We start from the raw sequence: 24734 nt of genomic DNA on the forward strand, positions 1-24734 counted from the left end.
ATGGTCCTACTAGAAAACCAGTAAGTAAGCGAATTACAAAAAAAAAAAAACTATTAGGCGCGTTTCCTCTTTTTTTTTTTTTTGATTTGGGGGGGGGGGGGGGGGGGGGTCAGCTCCAAGAATGCATAGAACCTCAACACAGCCGCTCTGTTTTTCCGTTTCTTATCAACCGCATTTTCCCACCGCCGGCTGCGCCCCGATAGCCATCGCATCACCGTGTCACCCACGTGGTCCAAGCCTATAATCTTTCGTGATTTAGTAGGCTTTGAAGATGGATATAGGGGTTCTAATTAAACCTATATCCGCCTATTTTCTCAAGTTAAAAGGGTATTTAGGAAATCTTAGGTAATTAGTTAGCTAATATTAACTTGTTGCAGTGCCTGACGTCAGCGCTAGCTTGCAGTTAGTTGGCAAAAATAACTTTTTTTTTCTTGTCTTTATTCATTATACTTTAAGAATTTTTCTGAAGTCATTTGCTAAAATACCCGGTATAATGGCGAGTTCTGCGAAATCGACGGCACCTAGTGACTAGATTAGAAACTCTCATGGCAGGTTTGCTCGTCAAATTTCTCGAGCGAATCAGATTTTCGCAGCGCCAGGCGGTCTAGAAAAGAAGTCGTAAACGAGTAAGGTTACGACGAACTAAAGATCGAAAAAAGCATTAGAAAAAAGAAAGAAAAAAAAAAAAAACACAAACGCATACGAAGCGCGAGGAACAAAAAGTGGCGGCAAAAAACCACCACGCGCATTTACAAGAAGTGTCGAGAGATGGCGCTACTTTGCTTGGGTTCTCGCCTTGCGCCCAGGGCAGAGGCTACAGCCGAGGCGGTGCTTGGTTCCGCTCAAAAACGGGCGGCTTTCGGCGTCGGCGAGGTTGTGCTGTCAGTTGATCGAGCAGGTCGCCCCCGTCTTTTCATCTCTTGTAGTGTTCGGTGTCGGTTTCGCTCTGGCGGTGAAAGAAACAAAAGAGCTGTGCTGTTTTCTCCGTGAGCTTGGAGCCTACAAAGACGTCGATCACGCAATGACGGATGGCTTTGTAAGCTTTCAAGCACCGTCGACGTTCGCGGAAGTGTAGAGAAAAAAAAAGTGTGCTTAGGCTTTCTCCGGATAAACTTGCGGCAGTCCATAGTGGTCACCTGTCCATTGGAGCGGCGGCATCTCGGTCTGTGCGCTTTCGCTTGAATGCGTAACTACTGGTTCTGCGTTCTCATTGAAGCTGGTAAATGAAATGTTTATGGTGGCCTCACAAACGCTCGTGGACAACTTTCAGCGCGTAGTTTCTTTTTTGAAGTTTGGGAATGTTTGTTCGATGTTATAGTTTTTTTAAAGAAGCGAAGCCCTTCATTGTGATTTAGAAGAAACATCGAATCTAGCGTTAATATAGCCTTACATATATGTGCAAAAACCATCCAAAAATCGCATAAAAATAGCGTTGTGCATAAATAGACACAAGCTATTCAACAAATTAACCAGGAAAAAAATTAGGCTATTTAGTGCGCTAAAATTTTAGATATATGATTCCTTTGCAAGGAATATTTGCTATTTGTGTACAGTGCACAACCGGCGTATGACCGATTTAAACACAAAATAGACCAACTATTCTCGCGTGTTCCGAATTGCGTGCGTCTTTTTTTTTCTTATCTGTCGTGGATGTGTTCTTAAATCTTTGGCTATACCAGTTTTTATCTGCGATAAACGATTGAGGCTCAAAATGGAAATAGGATATTTATCTACACTCTCGGGTATCTGGAAAGTTCACTTTCACGATAAGCATACCTGCAAGGGCCACATATCGCTCTAATTTGGCGAAGTTCACACGATTGGACTAAAACAACAGCATACTCTCTGACAGTATTTCTTTTTTTTTAATTTTAAACGTATTTTAGTCCTTCATTCGACGCGTTTGTTTCGTAGATCTTAGCTCTGCCTAGTACTTTGCAGATACTTTGAAGCATCGGATCTCTCAAAGCGTGGCGCTTTCGTACGAGTCGGACACGGCCGCCTAAAGCTGAAAACTTTGCAAAAAGTTAGTTAAAAAAAGTAAACAAAATTATGCTGTATTTATTTTATTTCACAAATCATTAATGACTCCTCTCGGTATGCGCTAAACCCGATGGAAATTAAACGAAAGCGTCTATTGGTTCCGTCTGTCCATGTGCCTTTCCTCGCTGTCCCGTATTGAGTGAAATTTATTTTATTATTCCGTATTTTGCTTAGACCATTTATGTGCTTGTGCGACCTGTTTTATATTTTACCACGAGGAAAGGGGCTACGCTGTGAAACATACTATACTTCATTCTCGATTGAGCCATCAATGTCATATAGATTATTATAATGATAAAATATTTTGACATTGAAAACTTTCGTCATAATATAATAAGAGTCATGTGACTACGGCATGAAGGACGCGATAATTTTAACAAATGTTGACAATTTTGTACTTTTCATAACATTTTAACTTTGTTTAAGGCAGCATATGTACATTCATCGTAAGGTTGTACAAAATAAAGCTCTTCTGCTAAAACGTTGCATGAACTCGAAAAAAGATCACAACAGGAATTATGAACACTGCAAACACCGGAGAGCAATGTAATGATTTGCTCTTAAAACATAACAAATATTACTTCCTTAAAATAGGTATGCCTGTCTTGATTATGTCTGATAAATTCGGAAATGAAAGGAATGCGTTTCGACTCAGCTGGGCATATGCTGTGTGTTTTGTCTGTATGACGTCATGTGACGTCATGAAGCCACTTGACTCTGTGACTTGACCTGATAATACCACTACAATATTTATTCCAACATAAAGACACTGATGCATGTTCTCATCATGCGGTGCGAAATCCCTATACAATTAACCAAAAAAATACGAAGCTGTGTTGTTGTATACAGACGACTTTTTTTTTTGTTTTGCTGTTGTAGTGGTGCTAGTAACAGTAGTGGTGGAAGTAGCAGATGTTGTGGTAGTAACAGACAAATTGTATAGCAGTGCTTTTATTCTTAGGTCTAAAGCATTCGTAATTATAGAAATTAATCGTTTCACCTATAGTTCTGTAAACGAGACAAACATTTATGTTAAAAAAAAGCCGTCCAATGCTCTCCTCGGTTACTTAATTAGAAATATGGTCTGTGTATGTGTAATTTATATGTATAATTTCGGAATTGTCTTATTTATATCTTGGGAATTTATAAATATCTACATTTATAAAAGTAGTTATTAATCTATAAACTATTGGACTTTACTTTTTTTTCGTTTTGGAGTGAGCATATGCAGCCACAAACAAAAAAAAAAGGGTTTGAGAGCAAATAGTTAGACTAAGATAAATCCCTGTTGCGACTCGCAAGCCTTTGACGCATGATAGAGCTATTGATGTCCACAGTGATACCAAGTGCCGCGAAGCGCTTCCTGCGACCACGCTTCGTCTTGGTAATATGAATGATATGTGAAAGCTTTTGTATACTTTTTTCAGCCGCCTCCCATTTGATAACGTTAGTAGCTTTATGCCGCTTTTTATCCGGCAACCAGGTGTGGCTCAGAGAAAATATTGTAAGAGTGGAAGCGTGCTGGTGAATATTAATAATGTTGGATTAACCTAAGTTGGGGTAGAGAAGAGACCTCAAAATGTAGAAGAGACAGAAAATCGACAGGATGACGTCTTAGAATGCCGTCCTGTCTCAGACAAATTGAAATCCAACAATTATAAAAATAAAACTCTTATATCAACCTTTGGTGAGGGAATTCCATGCTATTCAAATATTTGACCATTCTCGCAAAAAAAAAAAAAAAAGTATTTTTGAAGAAAAAAAAAATTACTAACGTGTCATTGTTATGAAAGAGTATTACACAAAATTGGACGTGCTCGAGATGACAGAAACAATGAAAAATCTTGTTAAAATCCACTCTGTCACATTTCTGTATGGATATAATCTCTCGGCAGTTCGCCCTCAAGTTCAAAATTTGTGAAGGACAAACTATTCAATCGATATCACAATCGAAGCCCTGCGCATGAAGAAATAAGATTACAAAAAAAACCAAGTTCTGTTGTTTATTAGTTTATTCCCCTTTGTTTGGGGTTAGGTTATTATGTTCCCTTACCTGCTCGCCTGCATATACATTTGCTTTGTGACCAGTTTCTGTCCCAACCCGGCTATCCGCCTTGTGTGGAGCTTGTGCTCTCCGTTTATGAGTCCCGGCCACTAAAACAACCGATTTCGCTCTTTTTGAGCGCCTAGGTTATATAAGCTTATTACGTCTTGTCACTTCGCCGTCCTGTGTACCGCGCGAGCGAACGGGGCGTCGCCGTACCCGGGGCCGTCTGCACAACCTCGAACGGGGTGAAATCGGAGCGGTTTTGATATCGCGAAGGCTTGTCTGCGCCTTCAAAAATATTAAGAACGGTATGTTAGAAACTGTAGGTACCTTTGGCAAAACGTTACCGTGTTCCGCGTACCGCACTACTTGAACGTTTGAAGCGTGCTTTTAAAGTGCAAACCCACCGGCCACGCAGTTTTGCTTCTTTTTGACGGTTTATAACTTGCGTTCTATGTACTGTATGGTCATAACGTTAATGTCAAAATAAGGAACTGTTCTCCGACTATACTTTGATGTCCTAATGTTACGTTTATTCTTACTTCTCAGTTCGTTATTCAGCTTTTAATCGAACAGTGTCTAATATTGAGCACTTTTTTATCCAGTTATAACATCGCAACTCCGATGATAATTTGCGTTGAGCGGTCTGTTGGATATGGTGAATTAAAAAAATATGCAAGAAACTGTACAGGTAATATATATGTTTAAATAAATAATAAAGTTAAAAATAGTGTTATTTCCACTTGTTATAAAAATGGAATTACGTCAATTAACGAAATTAACGAAATATTAAATTGCGAAGTATCGTTTGGTTTGTAACCAGTGAGAGAGTGCAGGCGAGCTGGTAATGAATCGACATCTTGTAGACCCTGAGATTGGGAAGAATTTGAAAAAAAAAACAAAAAAAAACGGACAAATACAGCAAACTTTTAAAGGCCGCTGAAATTTATTAATTTAATCAGACCAATAAATAGACGTCGTCCAAACACATAGAGAAAGAGAAAAGGAAAGAAGGAACTCTATCATTTAAACAAGACGATCCACGAGTTCTACCCAGAGACCATAAGGCACTCCCCGGCTCCACACTTTTCAAAGGAAAGCGCCACCCGAACAACAACAAACCCAATGTCCAACACACGAGGCGAACTCCAAACCGCTAAAGCCTACACTCAATTTCTTACTTCCAAGCAACCGCTTCCTGCCACCCCCCCCCCCCCCCTCTTCCCCCGCCCCCCCGCTCCACCCCCCATCCCAGGCTTAAAAGCCCCAATTAGACAAGCAAAAGCCCTTTCATCCGATCACTGATAAGTGATAACCAACCACGGTGGGCTTACAGAATTCCCCCGCTCGCGGATTCACAAAGTCTCCATACTTAGCCTCCTAAAAAAATCTTTTTCGTTACACAGAACGGAAGTTTCATCCCAAAGAGGGGAACAGAAATTACACGAACCAACATGATTTGCCAATTCACAACTCTGCGCCTTATTCTTTACACTTCTTCTGTGTTCCTTAAATCGGTCATTTAAAACAGCACAAAAGAAGTGCAGAGAATAAGGCGCAGAGTTCTGTATTGGCACGTTATGTTGGTTCGTGTAATTTCTGTTCTCCTATTTGGGATGAAACTTCCGTTCTGTGTAACGAAAAAGGTTTTTTTAAAGGCTAATTATGGAGACTTTGTGAATCCGCGAGCGGGGGAATTCTGTAAGCCAGCCGTCGCTGGTTTTCACTGATGGGATGAAAGAGCTTTTGCTTGTCTGAGTGGGGCTTGTAAACGGGGGGGGGGGGGGGGGGGGGGGGGGGGAACGGTCGCTTGGTAGTAGGAACTAGAGTAATCTTTAGAATTTGGCTAGTCGGTGGTGCATAATGAACATATAATTGAAACAGCGCAGTCGAACACGAAGAAAACTAGAATAATGTACACAGCGATGTTTCTGTTTCCATTCTTCTACTTGTCATTCTGTTTGTTTGCGCCGTTTTAATTATCTGTTTATTACGGGGAGTAGAAAACTGAGCTTAGACTTCAGCGGTTTGGAGGTTGCCTTGTGTATTGGACAATGGAGTTGTTGTTTTTCGGGTGGCGGTTCCTTTCGTAAAGTGTGGAACCGGGCAGTGGCATATGCTGCCTGAGGGACGTCACTTTTGTGACACCAACCTCCCAACTTTGTAACCTCTTCCAAGCGCCTCAAAATACGTAGTTCAACGTCAAAAACGTTGGAATAAATTGAAGAATTTCCTACTGTTGCAACGTGGCAGACGTTTTAATAGCTTAACATGCCAGAGGCACCCCATGCGGCATTTTGGTCCTTTCCACCGGCGTTCGGCTGGGCCAGCTCATATCGCCGCCGACTCTACTTTCAAGTAGATTAGACGGAAGGGGACGGCCGTAGAAATATACCCGCGTTTAGTCTTTGTTCGGATATTGAGAATTTTGAAAAAGCACGACGTATCCGAAGTAGAACCGAACTTGATATTGCTTGACCGTAGTCCGAATATCTTGCTTATTATTTGCCAAAAACAAGCGACTGAGGTAGGTTTCTCTTCCCCGTTGTGCAGGGCATCTTTGACCCCCATCCCGACCAACTGTCAGAGTTAGTCTTCACTGCGGCTATACGGTTTTCACATCGTATCTTTGGCTCGCGTGTACGACACTTTTTCACTGAAGTGGCAAACCAGTGAAACGTCAAAGTTTAGCATTTTATGGCTACTTAGGGCTAAGGCAATATAGCTTATTCCTGTAACTCGCTCCTTGGACAAGCGCCCTGCAGGCAAATTTTTGGCATCCTGGATTGGCAAACATGGTCCAAGATATACTCTTTGCTCGCGCACTGCCTAAGCAGATGAGAACATTACTGCAAAACGTATATATATAAGCTAGATTCACTTTTCTGGCCAGCTACTTGTTTGGGACGGGTAGAAGGGAATACAAAGATTTGGAATAGTAGTAACTCGCGCACATGCAAGCAGGTAAGTCACATGCATGCACGCATTCAAATTTAATCTTGAACCCCAGCATATTCAAAGTGCCTTTGAAGCGCTTTAAGGACAATATGCAGAAGCCCGTATTTTCCCATGGGCCGGTTATTTCTGCTACAGTTTATAGTCGGGGATCCAGATGTAAAAGCGGTCTTTTGGGGTTTGCTTTTTAGTTTTTACTTAAACTAATCTCCGCTGAAGTTATTTTTACTTTTCTAGAAAGGCGCACAGAGGTCTTAGAATCCTGTGTCCGAAGCTCGTCCCAACGCCATCTCAACACTCCGGCACTCTGGGATTTCCCGAAAAAAAAACCCGTCTTTTTGCCACTAGGGGCGCCCTTTTCGGCGCTTGAGTCTAGAGGTTGTAGATTTTAAGAAAGGAAGAAACTCAAACCATGGAGTGATTTTGTACTTTAATGGCCGAAGCCTCTTGCTCAGATTGTTCTCAAGTGCGCATCCGTGGCGACGAGGAAAGCAGGCGCAGAGGCTGAGAGACGCTGGCAGTCGATTACCGCGTTTGTAACATCCTCCCAGCTCATACGGCAAACGCCGCGCATTAACCGCGTGAGTAGTTGGAAGCGCTTTTTAATCTAGGCACACGACATAACTGGAAGCTGGAGAGGTTCTTGACGAAAACGAGTAAGGGGTGAATCCCCAGAGTATTTTACCCAGTGAATCTGAATATTACGTTTGTTCTCCCCGAATATGTAACTAAACACGAGAAAACACGAAAAACCTCCCTCCAGTTATTACGTTGTGAAAGGATCTTTCGGTCGACAAGCGCGTGTCGGTCGTGTAGGCAGCGCGTGCTATTGCAAGCTTGCCAGGTATATTCCCCCGCACTGGCACCAGTAACGACGTATTTTTTTGATTGTATAGAAAATAGCGACAGTGCGCGTGCTTAGCTTTGGTACGCACTAAAGATGCTGTATATGACATGACGCTCCGGGAAGGAAGGGTTTCAGCGGTATATTGAAAATTATTTTCTGCACCTTTCGCGAAACAAACAAAAAAAAAAATCTCGCTATTGTAAATCGATATTCGTGATCCTGGAGGCCAAGTGAAGACGATTTGAGTGTTTTACTGAAATACAGAACCGCTTGACCTTCCCTTTAAGGTTCGACCGCTCCACCTCTATAGCCTGACCAAACATGCAGAGATGTTGCTGAAAAAAGAAAGAAGGGAACTGAATAACGTTTTTTTGCTCGAAATGTAACTAATATCGGTTACAGGTCAAGAACGAAGTGGAAGCTCCTCCCACCCCTTTCCACTTTAGCGGAGCGAACGGTGAAGAGGAGCTCGCCTCCTCTCCAGCGTTCGCTCTACAAAAGTGGAAAGAATTGGGAGGAGCTTCCACTTCGTTTTTGACCTGTCATCGACTATAGGTATATTACTCGTCACGGAGATTCAATAGGAACATCCTTACTTTAGGTAAAAGTTAACGAACTAGTTTCTTGTTTCTCTGGATATGTCCTTCTTTTGATGGAAAAGCCGCCTTGTAATATTTCGTCTAAATATCATTTACAATTGCATAATTGTAAATGATATTTCCTGGAACAGGACATCTTTCAAACAAATGAAAGATGTCCTGTTCCCGTCCTCGTCCTCGCTGTTTTATACTTTCAAGATTTGTATTTGCAAATATGATGCTCAGATTTTCTCAGAATGTGGCCCTTGAGTTTGTGTCGGACTCGGCCGCCGAGGGTTGAATAGTTTGTTTCAAGATATTTCTCGGAAAAAAGTAAATGGAACATGCTATATTTATTTTATTTCACAAGCGCATTATTGAGGGCGGTCGGTATGACTTTTAAACACGAAAAAAAAAAAAAAAACGAAACAAAGCCTCCGTCGGTTGCTATGTACTATTCCTTTCCTCGCTGCTCCGTACAAAGGGATTTTAATTTTATTATTACTTATTTTGCTCGAATAACTTGTAATCTTATGCGGCCGATATTATAAATTTATATTCGACCAAGGCTGAATCGAACATACCATATATGTTCGATTGAGCCATCAATGTATAGTAAATGATTATAAAGTTAAAATATCGTTAATTGGATAACCCTTACATTATTACAATAGGAGTAATGCGACTACGACATGAATGACGCGAATGTTTTAAAAATTTGGTCAAATGTGTACTTTTTTTTATAACAGTTTCAGCCTTGTTGCTTCAGCTCTTTTCACAATTTAAATCAATAAAAAAAACGTTATTTCTGTTGGCGTTTTTTTGGTCGTAAAGTGCAGAGCAGCCACCTAGGGCAAAACCAAATAGGGTAACTTTTGTTGTATATGCATCTTTTCAGAAGTACCTAACTTTATTTGCTTGTTACTCCGTCAAAAAGTAACCAAATACGTTAAACTTCTCTAAAAAAATAACCGAGTCGCTTCGTCGTCACTAAACAAAAAGTAGCTTGATAGAAGTAACGCAGGTCACTTGAAATCTCAGGACAGTGGTAAAGCCGAGGGCCGCAGGTGCATGAATTGTTCGCCGGAAAGACTAGAGAACGTGTGTTGTCATTTTGCGCCTAAATTGTTAAATTTGTATGAGGTGATTGTTGTTTCATCGTGCCTGCGTCTTTGTGCCTTAATCTAAAACCGAAAACAAAATCTCGCCACAAATATCATAGAATCCCACATGCATTCAGAAGATCACGTCGGAGCCATATTTTCTTTCGTACACTCTAGAAAATGTCTGCGATTCTACTTACCCGGAAAACACTCAAAGATCCAATCTCTCCGATTTACGAAATCAGCTCAGCGAACGATGAGACGGAAAATCCGTTTAGACCTCAAAATGAAGTCTCCGCTGCGGCATTACTCAATGCAAGGTGTCATGCTTGCATTGCGTAATGCCGCAGTGAAGATTTCTTTTTGAGGTCTAAACACATGTTCCGCCTCATCAATCGCTGAGCTGATATCGTAGATCGTGGAGATTGGATCTTTGAGTGTTTTACGGGTAAGTAGAGGCGCAGGGCATAGTTAAGAAACTAGGTGGAGCCCAGAGCCGTTCATGAAAGTGTGCTCAGGGTCGCAGCACTCGTTCACTGTATCGCAATACAACAGGCGTTGCAACGAAAACTTCGAAAATATGTAGAAAAAAAAAAGAGGGTGTATGAGAAAAGAAGAAACGACTTTCAAGAACAAATTGTCGGCCACAAAAACACGTTTGGAGTTGCGAAAAAAAAAACAACAACAAAACAACTTTACCCGTTTTCACCTCAAGAACCGCAGTAAAAGCAGTTCGGCTCCTCGCGGAGCATTACGAATTCCCCTCTTTATGGAATATTTAGGATATACATGGGTCAATTTCAGATTATATATATCTTATCAACACGTACACGTTCCGAACGCCGAAAGCATCGCTTTTTCCTTCGATAACCGAATTTCGTAGGAACTACTTCGCGCCACGTATGAACAATGCGCTAAACTTACTCTTTTTATGTGGTGATAATGAGTATAGTTACGCATTTGATGTTTTATTTTGTAAATAAACAAATGTTTTACATTAGAAACTCAATGGTCGTACTCGAAATCCACGGAATTAATTTAAAAAAAATGATGATTAGGTGCGTGTCCCTTCTTTTTTCTAGGGGGGGGGGGGGGGGGGGTCTGAGAACGCATAAAACATCGACACAGCTGCTCAGCTTTTTCGTTTCTTATAGTCCGCATTTTTCCACCGCCTGCTGTGCCCCGGTAGCAATCGCACCACCGTGTTTTCCACGTGGCCCAATTTATAATCTTGAGTGATTTAGTTGTCTTCTAGTATGGCCTTTAGTATTTTAATTATAACTATATCCATTTATTTTCTAACGTTAGAAGGGTATTTAGTAAATCTTAGTTAATTAGTTACCTAATATTAACTTTTGCACTTCCTGAAGTCAGCGGTAACTTGCAGTTAGTTTCCAAAAAGAGACATTTCTTTTTGGTTCTGTTTTTTTATCCACTATAATTTAGAATTTTTTGAAATTTGAAAAACACCCAGTATATTGGCGACTTCTGCGAAATCGGCGGCACCTAGTGACTAGATTAGAATTTCTCACGGCAGGTTTGCTCGCCAGGTTTCATGAGCGAATCATATTTTCACAGCGCCTGGCGGTCTAGAAAAGAAGTCGTGGACGAGTAAGGTTACGACGAACTAAAAATAAAAAAAAAGCGTTGGAAAAAAAAAAAAAGACAAACGCATACGAAGCGCGAGGAACGAAAAATGGCGGCAAAAAAACACCACGCGCATTTACAAGAAGTGTCGAGAGATGGCGCTACTTTGCTTGGGTTCTCGCCTTGCGCCCAGGGCAGAGGCTACAGCCGAGGCGGTGCTTGGTTCCGCTCAAAAACGGGCGGCTTTCGGCGTCGGCGTGGTTGTGCTGTCAGTTGATCGAGCAGATCGCCCCCGTCTTTTCATCTCTTGTAGTGTTCGGTGTCGGTTTCGCTCTGGCGGTGAAAGAAACAAAAGAGCTGTGCTGTTTTCTCCGTGAGTTTGGAGCCTACAAAGACGTCGATCACGCAATGACGGATGGCTTTGTAAGCGTTCAAGAACCGTCGATATTCCCGGAAGTGTAGAGAAAAAGAAGTGCGCTTAGGCTTTCTCCGGATAAACTTGCGGCAGTCCATAGTGGTCACCTGTCCATTGGAGCGGCGGCATCTCGGTCTGTGCGCTTTCGCTTGAATGCGTGAGTACTGGTTCTGCGTTCTCATTGAAGCTGGTAGATGACATGATTCTGGTGGCCTCACAAACACTTAAGGACAACTTTCAAAGTGTAGTTTATTTATTTTTTTTTCGATCGAATATGTATTTGGGTGTTCGAGTTCTCGGGACGACCGAATATTTTTATTGTTATTTCGAAGGGATATAGACCGCAGCGTTAGTTAAGACGGAAATACATCTGCGAAAACCGTCCGAAAATCGCATGCAATTAGCAACGTCCATAAATAGACCCACTCTATAAAACAAACAAACCTGAAAAAAAAAAAGGAACGAGATCGATCTCTACTGCACGGACATTTTAGGCATATGATCTCGTTACACGGAGTATTTGCTATTTCTGTGCAGTGCTCGAACCGCTCATGATTGAATTAAACAGAAAATGGACTACAACTATTCTCGCATGTTCCAAATGCCGTGCGTATTTTTTTATTTGTCAGGCATGTGTTCCAGTACGTCTGGCTATTCCAGTTTTTTTCTGCGATAAACGATTGAGGTCCAAATTGTAAAAATGATATCTATCTACAATCTCAGGAATCTGGAGCGTTCACTTTCACATTAAGCATACGTGGCAGAGCCGCGTATCGCTCTAATTTAGCGAGGTTCACGCGATTAGACCTAGGACAACAGACTACTCTGAGAGAGTTTTGCAACTGAGACCGTATTTTCGCTTCGTCATTCGACGCGTTCCTTTCGTATATCTTAGCTTTCTCTAGTACTTTGCAAAAAAATTGACGCATCGGATCTCTTAAAGCTTGGCGCGTTCGTACGGATCGGACATGGCCACCTAAAGTTGAAAAGTTTGCTAAAAGTTAGTTAAAAAAGAGTAGACAAAATTATGCTGTATTTATTTCATTTTCATAAATCATTATTGTCTGCAGTCGGTATACGCTAAACTCGATGGAAATTAAAATAAAGCGTCTATCGGTTCGTATGTATGCCTTTCCTCGCTGTTCCGTATTGAGTGAATATCACTTTATTATTTCTTATTTTGCTTAGATGTTTCATGTGCTTATGCGACCTATTTTATATCTGACCAAGGGGGAAGGGGCTACACTGTGAAGCATATATTATACTAAGTTCACGTTTGAGCAAGCAGTGTCTACTCAATGATTATAGAGATAAAGTATTTTGACGTTGATAGCTTTCCCAATGTTGCAATAGGTGTCATGTGACTACGGCATGAGGGACGCAATAGTTTTAACAAAGTTACAATTTTGTACTTTTTATAACATTTTCAGCCTTGTTTTTATGCAACATATAACCTGATGTTTTGTTGTACGAAAAAAAAAAAAAAGCGCGTGTGGTAAAACGTTGCATGAGCGCGAAAATAGCTGAGAACAGAAACTATGAGCACTGCAAGCAACGGAGAACAATATATTATTTCGCTTTTACGACAAAACAAATATTTAACTTCTTTAAAATATATTTGCCTGTCTGGTAAATTCGAAAATGTACGAATGCGTTTCGAATCAGTTGGGCACACGTGTATGTTTGTTTCTGTGATGTCACGTGACTTCATAAAGCCACTTGACTCCGTGACTGGACCTGATATGCCACTGCAATATTTATTCCAATATAAAGACACTGATACATGTTATCTTCATGCGGTGCGAAATAAATAGTCAATGAAACAAAACTACAAAGCTGTATCGTTGTTTAGACTTTTTTTTGTGTTGTATTTTTGGTAGTAACAGATGTAGTGGTAGTAACAGACCAACATTTTAGCAGTCTTTTTTATTTTAAGGTCTTAGGTTTTTGTATTTATAAGAAGTATTTTAGTCACCAATAGTTCCACTAACGCGAGAAACATTATTGCTACTTTTTTCGCTCAAAAGGAAAAAAAAAAATAAGCCGTGCAATGCTCTGCTCAGCTACTTATTTACAATTATGTTCTCTCTGTGTAGTTTATTAATTATAATTTTGGAATTAACTTATTTATATTATGTGGATTTATAAATATCGAAATTAATAAAAGTAATTAATATATGAATTGTGAGACTTTATTTTCTGTGTCCGTATTAGAGTGAGCTGGTCAAAACAAAAAAAAACGGTGTTGACGGTATATAGTAAGCCTAAATTAAACCTGTGTTTCGGGTCGCAAATCTTTTCTCTGGAGAGCGCTATTGGGTGATCACGCAAACGGGCACGAACCGGTTTGTGTGATCACCCTTAGGCTTAGTTTACTGAGATATATTTGGAAGATTTTGATACCGATGCCTATGCCTTTGATAACGTCAGCAGATTTTGCTGCTTTTAGAGGGCAACTCTGAGGCGGCCGTTATTGGCTTGAGCCGCGTCGCCGTCGCTGCCAGCGTCAGCGTCGCCGTTGGCGTAGCCGCGCGTTGCATTATGGGCGTTTTCAATAATGACGTCACACGTAACGTTACGAGGGTAACGAGGGACGTCAGGAGTCACTAGAGTTACGAGTGTCGTCACGAGTGACGTCACGAGCGAGGAGGGAGGGAGGGAAGGGAGGGACGGGGAGGAGGAGGGAAAGAGGAGGAAAAGGAAGAAGGGAGGAGAAGGAGGAGAAGGAGGAGCGAGGAGACGGAGAGTGTACGGAGGAGAAAGAGGGGCGTACTGCCCTCACGGTACCCTCCCCTCCTCCTCCTCAAGAGCTGCGCTCTAATTCGGCACTACAGGTTATTGTAAACGTCTTTCATTTGTTTATCCAGGAACAAAGTGTTGCTCAGAGAAAATATCGTAAAAGTGCAGGCGTATTTGTAGATATTAATTATGTCGGATTAACCTGAGACTAGGGTGGAGAGACCATCAAAACGTAGAGGAGGGAAAATAGACATGACGACGTCTCAAAACGTCGTCCTGTCTCAGACAAATTGAAATCTAACAATTATCACAGTAAAACTCTTACCTCAACTATTGTTGCAGGAATTTTATGATGTTCAAATATTTGACCATTCTTGCGCAAAAGGAGGTTTTTTGTTTTGTTTTTTTTTGTTTTTTTTTAAGTAATAACGCGTGATTGTTATGAAAGGGTATAAAACAATATCGGACGTGCTTATCATACCGTAAACAATTATTTTCTGAAAATCCACTCGTTCACATATCCGTAAAAATGCTATGATCTTTTGACAGTTCGAATTAAAGGCACGCCCTCAAGTTCAAAATTGGAGGGCAAACTATTGAATCGACATCATAATCGAATCCCTGCCGCACAAAGACATTACATAAAAACAACAAAAATACGTCGTGTCGTTTATTAGTTTATTACCCATTGCTTTATGGTTTACCTTATGTTTCCTAACTTGCTCGCCTGCGTATACATTTGCTTTCGCAATTGCATCGAGTATGTTTAAGTGTATTGACAGCTGCAACCTCAATGTGACTAAGCTGAGTAGTAATGTCTTTATTAAACAAGGATCCCGGACAAATGATGGACTCGACAGCACATTTAGAGCACCCCAATCGCTTAATGCGAGACTTAATTGTTTCCTTTATGTTGTGGTTTCATAAATAACTTAATTCTACACCTCCTGAGCGCCCTAACGAACCCAAGATTACGATTATTTATGGGATTTTCGTCATGCCGACTCTGAGTCACTCAATCGTCACTTCGAAGTGGCGTCGTGCAAGCAACTTAAAAAAAGAGTCGGCTTTTAAGGCACAGTGTTATGCGAGGATAGTAATGGTGACGAGTTTCTATCCCAACCTGACTATACGCCTCATGTGGAGCTTGTGCTTTCTATTTATAACGCCCGGCACTACAAACAACCGCTTTCGCTCTTTGTGAGCGCCTAAATCATTTTGCTTATTACGTTAAGTCACTTCGCCGTCCTGCGTCCCGCGCTAGCGCACAGGGCGTCGCTGTACCAGGGGCCGTCTGAGCAACCTCGGACGGGGTAAAATCGGGGCGGTTTTTTTACATGGCGAAGGCCCGCCTGCGCCGACAAAAAATAAGAAACGGCATGTTAGGAACTGTAGGCACTTTTAGCAAAGCGTTACTGTTGTCCGCGTACCGCACTACTCGAGCCTTTGAAGCATGCTTTTAAGGTGCAACCTTACCGGCCAGGCCGTTTTGCTTATTTTTTGACGGTTTGTAACTTTCTTTTTACGTATTATATAGTCATAACGTTAATCTTTAGTTAAAGAACTGCTCTTCGATTATACGTTAGCATCTCGATGTTAGGTTTATTCTTGCTTGTTAGTAATTATTTAGCTTTTAATCGAACGGTCTCTTATATTGAAGCCTTTTTTTTTTATCGAGTTATAACATCCGAACGCCGGCGATAATATATGTTGACCGGTCTGTTGGATATGGTGAATTAAGAAAGTAAGTAAGAAACTGTTCAGGTAATATATACCTTTATATAAAAATAAAGTCAAAAATAGTGTTACTTCCACGTGCTATAAAAACAAATTCACATCAACTTATCAAAGCTAAATGCTGGGCTAGTTGGTATTGGTCTTGGGTTGCCAAAGGCATGGTAGCGCTTTTTTGGACGAGGACAAAAGTAAAAAAGACAAGACAGACACGAGCGCTCGTGTCTGTCTTGTCTTTCTTTCTTTAGTCCTCAAACCCCAGTCACATCAACTGACGACTATAAGGAAATATCAAATCACGAAGCATCTTTTGATATTAGATTTTCCGTAAACTGCATATTGTCACGAATGACAAGTGATAAGGCGATTATAACCGAAGAAACTAAACGTTTAATGGGGTGAACTTGTGCCCAAACATAAAAAGGGAACAAAAGAAAGCAGGGCATCGCGGGCGTCAAAGTCGGCGTGACAGCAGAGTCGAACGCTAGGGAGAAAACTGACTGTAGATCGCCACGCGGAGCCGCTTTTGTACTCGCGTGTGCTGCTGGAGCATTCGGCGTAGAAGGTTCGGCGCTTAGAACCTTCTAACCTCGAATCAACAAGACGTTTCTCGAATTTACCAGGATACTAGTCTGCAGGAATAAACAAAAAGATGCGCCGTTCCCAGGAACCGAACCCTGGCTTTTCGCGTGGGAGCCAAGTACGATAACCGTTAGGCCACGCGCGCCCTGCCTACTTGGCCAGCTGCGAGCGCGGCAATATTGATAGATTACACGTGAAGTTCAGTGTTCAATCTCAAATTTTTGCCTGACCGTTCCACCTCTATTGCCTGACCAGACATGTATACACGTTGCTAAAAAAATAGGAAATCCTTATTTAATTTAAAAAATAACGAATTAATCACTCATTACCGTGCATATATCGACCTTTTGATGCAGTAGCCGCCTTTCAATATTTCGTGCAAATATGATGACCAGAGTTTCTCGTAGAGCTTGAGTAAGTGTCGGACTCGGCCGCCTAGAGTTCAATAGTTTGCTTGAAGACATTTTTCGCGAAGTCAAAGGAAGATGCCATGTTTATTTTATTTTACAAGCGCATTATTGGGGGCGGCAGGCAAAAGTTAAACGTGATAAAAAAAAAGCCTCCGTCATTTGGTTATTCCTATGCCTTTCCTCGCGGCTCCGTATTGAGTTTTATTTTATTTTATTATTAAGTATTTCTTTCGAATAACTTATAGACTTACGCGGCAGATTTCATATTTGATCAAAGCTCAATCAAACATACCATATACATGTATGTAAGATTGTGCCATCAAGGTATAGTAAATGATTATAAAGTTAAATATTTTTATGTTGATAATCGACTGCTTATTAGAATAGGAGCCATGCGACTTTGAGATGAATTGCGCGATAGTTCTAACAAATGTTGTAAATTTTCTACTTTTTATATTAGTTTCAGCCTTGCAATTATTTTATAAATCATAAACTCGTCTTAGGTTGTAAAAACAATTTTTTTCTTTCATTTTTGTTGCTCTAAAATGCACAGGAGCCAGCTGGCGTAAAGACCAAATACGATAACTTTTGTTGTACATGCTTCTTGCCGATAGTTACTAAATTTCTTTGCTTGTTACTCCATCAAAAAGAAACCAAAATACGTTACACGTTCCTTCTCTAGGATAATAACTGAGTCGCTCCTTCGTTAATAAACAAAAAAAAAAAAGTATTTTCATAGAAGTAACGCGCTTTATACTTGTAATCTCAGGACCGTGGTAAAGCCGAGGACCGCAGGTGCGTAAATTGTTTCAGCGGAAAGACTAGAAATTGTGTGCTGTCATTTTGCGCGTAAATTGTTAAATTTGTGCGAGGTGATTTTTGTTTCATCGTGCTTGCAGACGCAAGCACGAGGAAAGAACAGTCAACTTCATTAAGCCACGAAGACTCGTGGCTTAATCTAAAAAAGAAAGGACCATCTCGCAGAAATATTATAGAATCGCACACGCATTCAAAGGATCACGGCGGAGCCATATCTTTCTCCGCACACTATATAAAATGCCAGCAACTCTACTTACCCGAAAAACACACAAAGACTTAAGCTCTTCGATATACCGAATCAACTCAGCGAAAGATAAGGCGGAAAATCAATTTAGACCCTAAAAAAAAAAACGAAAAAGAACACGTTGTCCGCCGCTTTATTTGCTGAGCTAATCTCGTAGATCGCAGAGATTGGATCTTTGAGTGTTTTACGGGTAAGTAGGGACGCAGGTGTTTTTAAGAAAGCAGGTGGAGCCCCAGAGCCGTTCACTAAAGTTCTTTCTAAAATTCTAAGAAGTTTCACTAAAGTGTGTTCAGGGCCACAGAACTTTTTCATTGCACCTCACTATAACAGGTGTTTCAACAAAAATTTCAAAATATGAAAAAAGAGGGTCGCTAAGAAAAGAAGAAACGACTCTCAAGAACACATTGTCAGCCGCAAAAAGACGCCAGAGATTGCGAAGAAAGAAAGAACTGTACCCCTTCTCACCTATAAAACTGCAGTAAAACAACTTCAGTTCGTCGCGCAGAATTATTAATTGTCCTCTTGATCGAGATAAATAAGATATATGCAGATGGATTTTAGATTATATATATATCTAATTTTATGAACACGTACACGTTCCAAACGCCGAAAGCATCGCGTTTTCCTTCGATAACTAAATTTTGTAAGAACTACTTCGCGCCGGGTATAAACAATGCGCAAAACTTGCTCTTTTCTTAATGTGATAATAGGTATAGTTACGCTTTAAATCCTATGTCGTTAAAATAAACAGATATTTTACAAAAAAACTCGATGGTGCTACACAAATGCCACTGCATTAGTGAATTAGAGAAACAAGAAATTGGGCGCGTGTCTTTTTGGGGGGGGGCTCCGAGAACGCATAGAACCTCCAACACATGCCCCTGTTTTTCCGTTTCTTATCATCCGCATTTTTCCACCGCTTGCTATGCCCCGGTAGCAATCGCACCACCGCGCTACCCAGGCGATCCAAGGCTACTAAATCACTAACCACTAATCACTAATCAACTAAATCAATTTAGTTGTCTTCAAGGATGGCCTTCAGGATTTTAATCAAAGCTATACCTTTTAGAGCGCAGCTCTTCGGCGCCAGTTTCCGGCTTGAGCGGCGTCGGCGTCGCCGTCGCCGTCGGCGCAACCGCGCGGTGCATTATGGGAAAATTTCCCAGCTAAATCTAGCAGAACATTTCCGCTCTAGATCTAGCGAAAAAATTTCCCCGCTCAATCTAGCGGAAAAATTACCCCGCTTGATCTAGCGGAAACATTTCCCCGCTAGATCTAGCGGAAACATTTCCCCGCTAAATCTAGCGAAAAAATTTCCCCGCTAAATCTAGCGGAAAAATGTCCCCGCTAAATTTAGCGGAAAACCCCCGCTAAATTAGTAAAAAAATTTCCCCGCTAAATTTAGCGGAAAAACTTCAAAGCTAAATCTAGCGGAACAATTTCCCCGCTAAATTTAGCTGAATAATTCCCCCGCTAAATCTAGCGGAAAAATTTCCTCGCTAACTCTAGCGGAAAAATTTCCTCGCTAGATCTAGCGGAAAAATTTCCCCGCTAGATCTAGCGGAAAAATGTCCCCGCTAAATCTAGCGGAAAAAATTCTCTGGGGGTCACGTGACCCCCACTGTCACGTGACACCCCCAGGTCACGTGACCCCCAAGTGACCTTGGGGAGGGAGTCTTGTGACCCCACCAAGGTCACGTGACCACACCCCCCCTCGAAGTCACTTGACCCCCCCCCCCCCCCCCCCCGAGAACACGTGAACCTCAGTACCCTTCCCACCTCCTCCTCAAGAGCTGCGCTCTAATTCGGTGTTACAGGGAGTTGTAAACGGCTTTCATTTTTTTTTTTTTTATTTTCTAAATTGAAAAGCGTATTTAGTAAATTTTGGCGAATGTCTTAGCTAATGCAAACTTTTTGCACTCCCTGACATTGGCAGTAGCTTGCAGTTGGCTTTTAAAAAAAAAAGACTGTTTCTTTCTTTTTCGATTTGCCATACTTTTAGGATTTTTAAAGTAATTCGCTAAAACACCTGTATATTGGCGAATTCTGCGAAATCGACGGTACCTAGTGATTAGATTAGAAACTCTCATGGAAGGTTGGCTCGCCAGCTTTCTCGAGTGAATCAGATTTTCACAGCGCTTGGCGTTCTAGAAAAGAAGTAAACGAGTAGGCTTACGACGAACAAAAAATGGCAAAAGAATTTATTTATTTATTTATTTATTTATTTATTTATTGGCACGGGTGGTAACCAAAAAGCAATAAATAAACAGAAAGAAATAAACGTTCAATGAGGCGAACTTGTGCCAAAAATAAAAGGGGTACAAAGAATAATAATAGAGCGTCGCGGGCGTCGCAGTCGGCGAAACCGCAGGATCGGGGGCTGGGGCGAGACTGAATGCAGATCGCCACGTGGAGCCCCTTATGTAGACGTGTGGGCTTCTGGAATGATTGGCGGAGAAGGTTTGGCGTGTAGAACATTCTGACCTCGAACAAGCAACATGGCTCTCGAATTTACCAGAATATTACTTTACAGAGTCAAAAATGCGCCAGGAATCGAACCCTGGCTTTCAGCGTGGAAAGCACGCGCGATAACCGTTAAAACACGAGCGCGCTGCCTTCTTGGTCAGCTGCGCTCGCGGCAATATATTAAACGCGTGCGAAGCGCGACGAACAAAAACTGACGACACAAAAACATCCCCCGCATTTACAGCAACTGTCAGGAGATGGCGCTACTTTGCTTGGGTTCTCTCCTTGCGCCCACGGCCAAGGCTACGGCCGAGCCGCTGTTTGCTTCCGCTCAAAAACGGGCGGCTTTCGGCGTCGGTGTGATTGCGTTGTCAGTTGATCGGGCACGTCGTCCCGCGTCGCTTCATCTCTTGTAGTATTCGGTGTGGGTTTCGCTCTGGCGGCGAAACAAACAAAAGTGCTGTGCTGTCTCCTCCTTGCGTCTGGAGCCTACAAAGACGTCGAAAACGCATCGACGGATGGCTTCGTAAGCTTTCAGGCACCGTCGATGTTCGCGGAAGTGTAGAGGAAAAAAGTGCCCTGGAGGCTTTCTCCGGATAAACTTGCGGCAGTCCATAGTGGTCACCTGTCCGTTGGAGCGGCGGCATCTTGGTCTGTGCGCGTTCGCTGGAATGCGTGAGTACTGGTTCTGCGTTTTCAATGATGCTGGAAAATTAGATGTTTCTGGGAGTTTCGTAAACGCTTCAAAACAACTTTCAGCGTGGGGCTTTTTTTAAAGCTTTGGTATGTGTTTTGAATGTTACCGTTTTTGTAGCGACCGAAGCCATTTATTGTGATTTCGAAGAAATATAGACCGTAGGCGTTATTTAGGTCGGACATATATGTGCGAAAACCGTCCGAAAATCGCATGAAATTGGCAACGTGAATAAATAGACCCACGCAATTAAACAAACAAACCAGGAAAAACAAGAACGAGGCTGTTTAGGGCACGAACATTTGAGATATATCATCTCGTTACACGGAATATTTGCTATTTCTGTACAGTGGACGACCCGTGCATTATTGAATTAAACAGAATATGGACTACAACTATTCTCGCGTGTTCCGAATTGCGTGCTAATTTTTTTTTTTATTTGTCGTACATGTGTTCCAGTTTTTTATGCCATTTTAGTTTTATCCGCGTTGAACAATCGAGGCCTAAGGTGCAAACATTCTATTTATTTACAGTCTCAGGAATCTGGAGCGTTCACTTTAACGTTAAGCATACCTGCAAGAGCCACAAACGCTCTAATTTATTGAGGTTGATAATATTAGAACTAAAACAACCGCCTCCTCTGTGACGGTTTTTTTTTTTTAATGTGAACGGATTTTCGCCTCGTCACTCGACGCGTTCCATTCTTAGAGCTTAGCCCTCTCTAGGACTTTGCAGATAATTTGACGCTTCGGATCTCTCAAAGCGTGGCGCTTGAGTAAGCTTCGGACTCGGCCGCCAAAAGTTGAAAAGTTTGCTAAAAGATAACTAAAAGAAGAGTAGCCAAAATATCCTGTATTTATGTAATTTCACAAAGTTATTTTCTCCCGTCGGTATACGTTAAACACGATGGAAATTAAAATAAATTACCTATCGGTCTGTAGGTATGCCTTTCCTCGCTGTTCCGTATTGAGTGAATTTTATGTTAATTATGCGTATTTTACTTAGAACATTTATGTGCTTGTGCGACCAATTTTATATTTTTACCAAGGGGGAATGGGCTACGCTGTGAAACATACTATTCTATATTCTCGATTGAGCAATCAATGGGTGATAAATGATTATAAAGATAAAATATTTTGACGTCGAAAACTTTCCTAATCTTTCAATAGGAGTCACCTGACCACGGCATAAAGGACGCCATAGTTTGAACAAATGTTGACGATTTTGTACTTTTTATAACATTGTCAGCCTTGTGTTATACAGCATATAACCTGATGTTATGTTGTACAAAAAAAAAAAAAAAAACGATTGCTTGAAAACGTTGGATGGACGCGAAAAAGGCTGAAAACAAGAATGATGAGCACACCAAACACCAGAGAGCAATATGTTACTTCGCTTTTACTACAGAAGAAATATTTTACTTCCTAAAAACGCATGTGCCTGTCTTAATTATGTCTGATTAATTCGGGAATGCACGGAATGCGTTTTTAATCAGCTGGGCACACGCTGTGTGTTTATTTTTTAAACGTCATGTGACGTCATGAAGCCACTTTACTCCTTGACTTGACCTGATAATACCACCGGAGTTCTTATCCCAATATAAAAACACTGACACATGTCTTTACCATGCGGTACAAAGTACCTAGCCAAGTAAACACAAAATACGAAGCTGTATTGTTGTTTATAGATACGTTTTTTTTTTTTCTGTTGTAGTGGTGGTAGTAAGAGTACTGGTGGTAGAACAGATGCAGTGGTAGTAACAGACAAATATTTTAGATTTTTCTTTATTCTCATATCTAATGTTTTCGTAATGATTATAATTACTCGTGTCTACTAACGCAACAAACATTTTCGTTGTTATTTTCGGTTTAAAAAAAAAAAACGTGAAATTCTTTGCTCAGTTACTTATGTACAAATACGTTATTTAGATGCGTAATTTATATTTTAAAATTTAAAACTAACGTATTTATATCGTGGATTTATAGATATCAAAATTCATCAAATTAGTTGTCAATGTATAAATTGTGCGACTTTATTTGTTGTGCTCGTTTCAGAGTAAGCTGCAACCCCCCTCCCCCCCCCCCCCCCCCCCAAAAAAAAAAAAGAAAAAAAGAAAAAAAAAGTTTTGAGAGCAGATAGTTAGCCGAAAAAATATCTCCGTTTTGACTCGCGAGTCTTTTACGCTTGATAGTGCTATATATGTCTGCAGTAACACCAAGTGCCCCGACGCGCTTTGTGCGATCACCCTTAGGCTTAGTAAACTGAGTGATATTTAGAAGATTTTGCGTATTTTATGAGTCGCCTCCGCCTTTAATAACGTCAGCAGCTTTATGCTGCTTTTAAAGCGCAGCTCTTAGGCGCACGTTTTCGGCTTGAGCGGCCTCGCCGTCGCCGTCGGCGTAACCGCGCGTTGCATTATGGTACGTCTCCCATAATAACGTCACATGTGACGTCACGAGGATCACGAGTGCCGTCACGAGAGAAGGGGCAGGAAGGGGGAGAAGGAGGGAAGGACGAGGAGTGACGAGGAGGAGAGGAGAAGCTGAATACCGTCCTCTCCGTACCCTCCCCTCCTCCTTCTCAAGAGCTGAGCTCTGATTCGGCACTAGAGGGAGTTGTAAATATTGTTCATTTTTTATCCAGCAACACAGTGTGGCTCCGAGAAAGTATTGTAAGGGTGCAGGCGTGCTGGTGCATATAAAATCATGTTGGATTAACTATAGACGGGTAGAGAAGAAACATCAAAACGTAGAAGAGAGAGCAAATAGTCAGGACGACGTCTCAAAACGTCGTTCTGTCGCAGACAAATTGAAATCTAACAATTATAGGAAGAAAAACTTTTACATCAACTCTTGGTGCAGGAATTTTTTTGCTGTTAAAGTATTTGATCATTCTCGCGCAACATGACTCTTTTTTTCTTTTTATTATTCAATAATGCTTTATTGTTGTCAAACAATATCGGACTTACTTAATAGGCCGAAAACAATAAAATATTTTGTTAAAATCCTCTCGTTCACATATCCGTATAAATACTGTAATCTTTCGACAGTTCGCATTAAAGGAACGCCCTCATGTTCAAAGTTTGTGAAGGAGGAATATATTGGCTCGATATCATAATCGAAGCCCTGCCTTACGGAGGAATTAGATTTAAAAAAACAAAACGAAAAAAACAAAAACAAGACGTCACGTTGTTTATTTGTTTATTCCCCGTTGTTCTTGAGTTTAAAATATGTGTTTTTAACCCGCTCGCCTGCATATACATTCGCTTTCGCAATTGCATCGAACATGTTTAAAAGCTTTTGACAGCTGACAACTCAATGTGACTAAGCTGAGTAGTAACGTCTTTCTTAAACAAGGATCCCCGACAAATGATGGGCCTGACAGCTCATTTAGAGCACCCCCATCTCTTAATGAGAGACTTAATTATTTCCTTTCGTTTTTTTTTTTTTTCTTCATTGCGATAACTTAATC

General features: G+C 41.2%; 1 protein-coding gene across 1 annotated transcript in view; it reads left to right on the forward strand.

The window, feature by feature from the left end:
• LOC8040841 overlaps window positions 1–24734 on the forward strand; it is a gene marked incomplete at its 5' end in the record, with an annotated part of 148899 nt that overhangs the window by 31953 nt on the left and 92212 nt on the right.

Source organism: Ixodes scapularis, unplaced genomic scaffold (assembly GCF_016920785.2).
Source record: "Ixodes scapularis isolate PalLabHiFi unplaced genomic scaffold, ASM1692078v2 PGA_scaffold4__175_contigs__length_147842914, whole genome shotgun sequence".
NCBI classification, from domain to species: Eukaryota; Metazoa; Arthropoda; class Arachnida; order Ixodida; family Ixodidae; genus Ixodes; species Ixodes scapularis.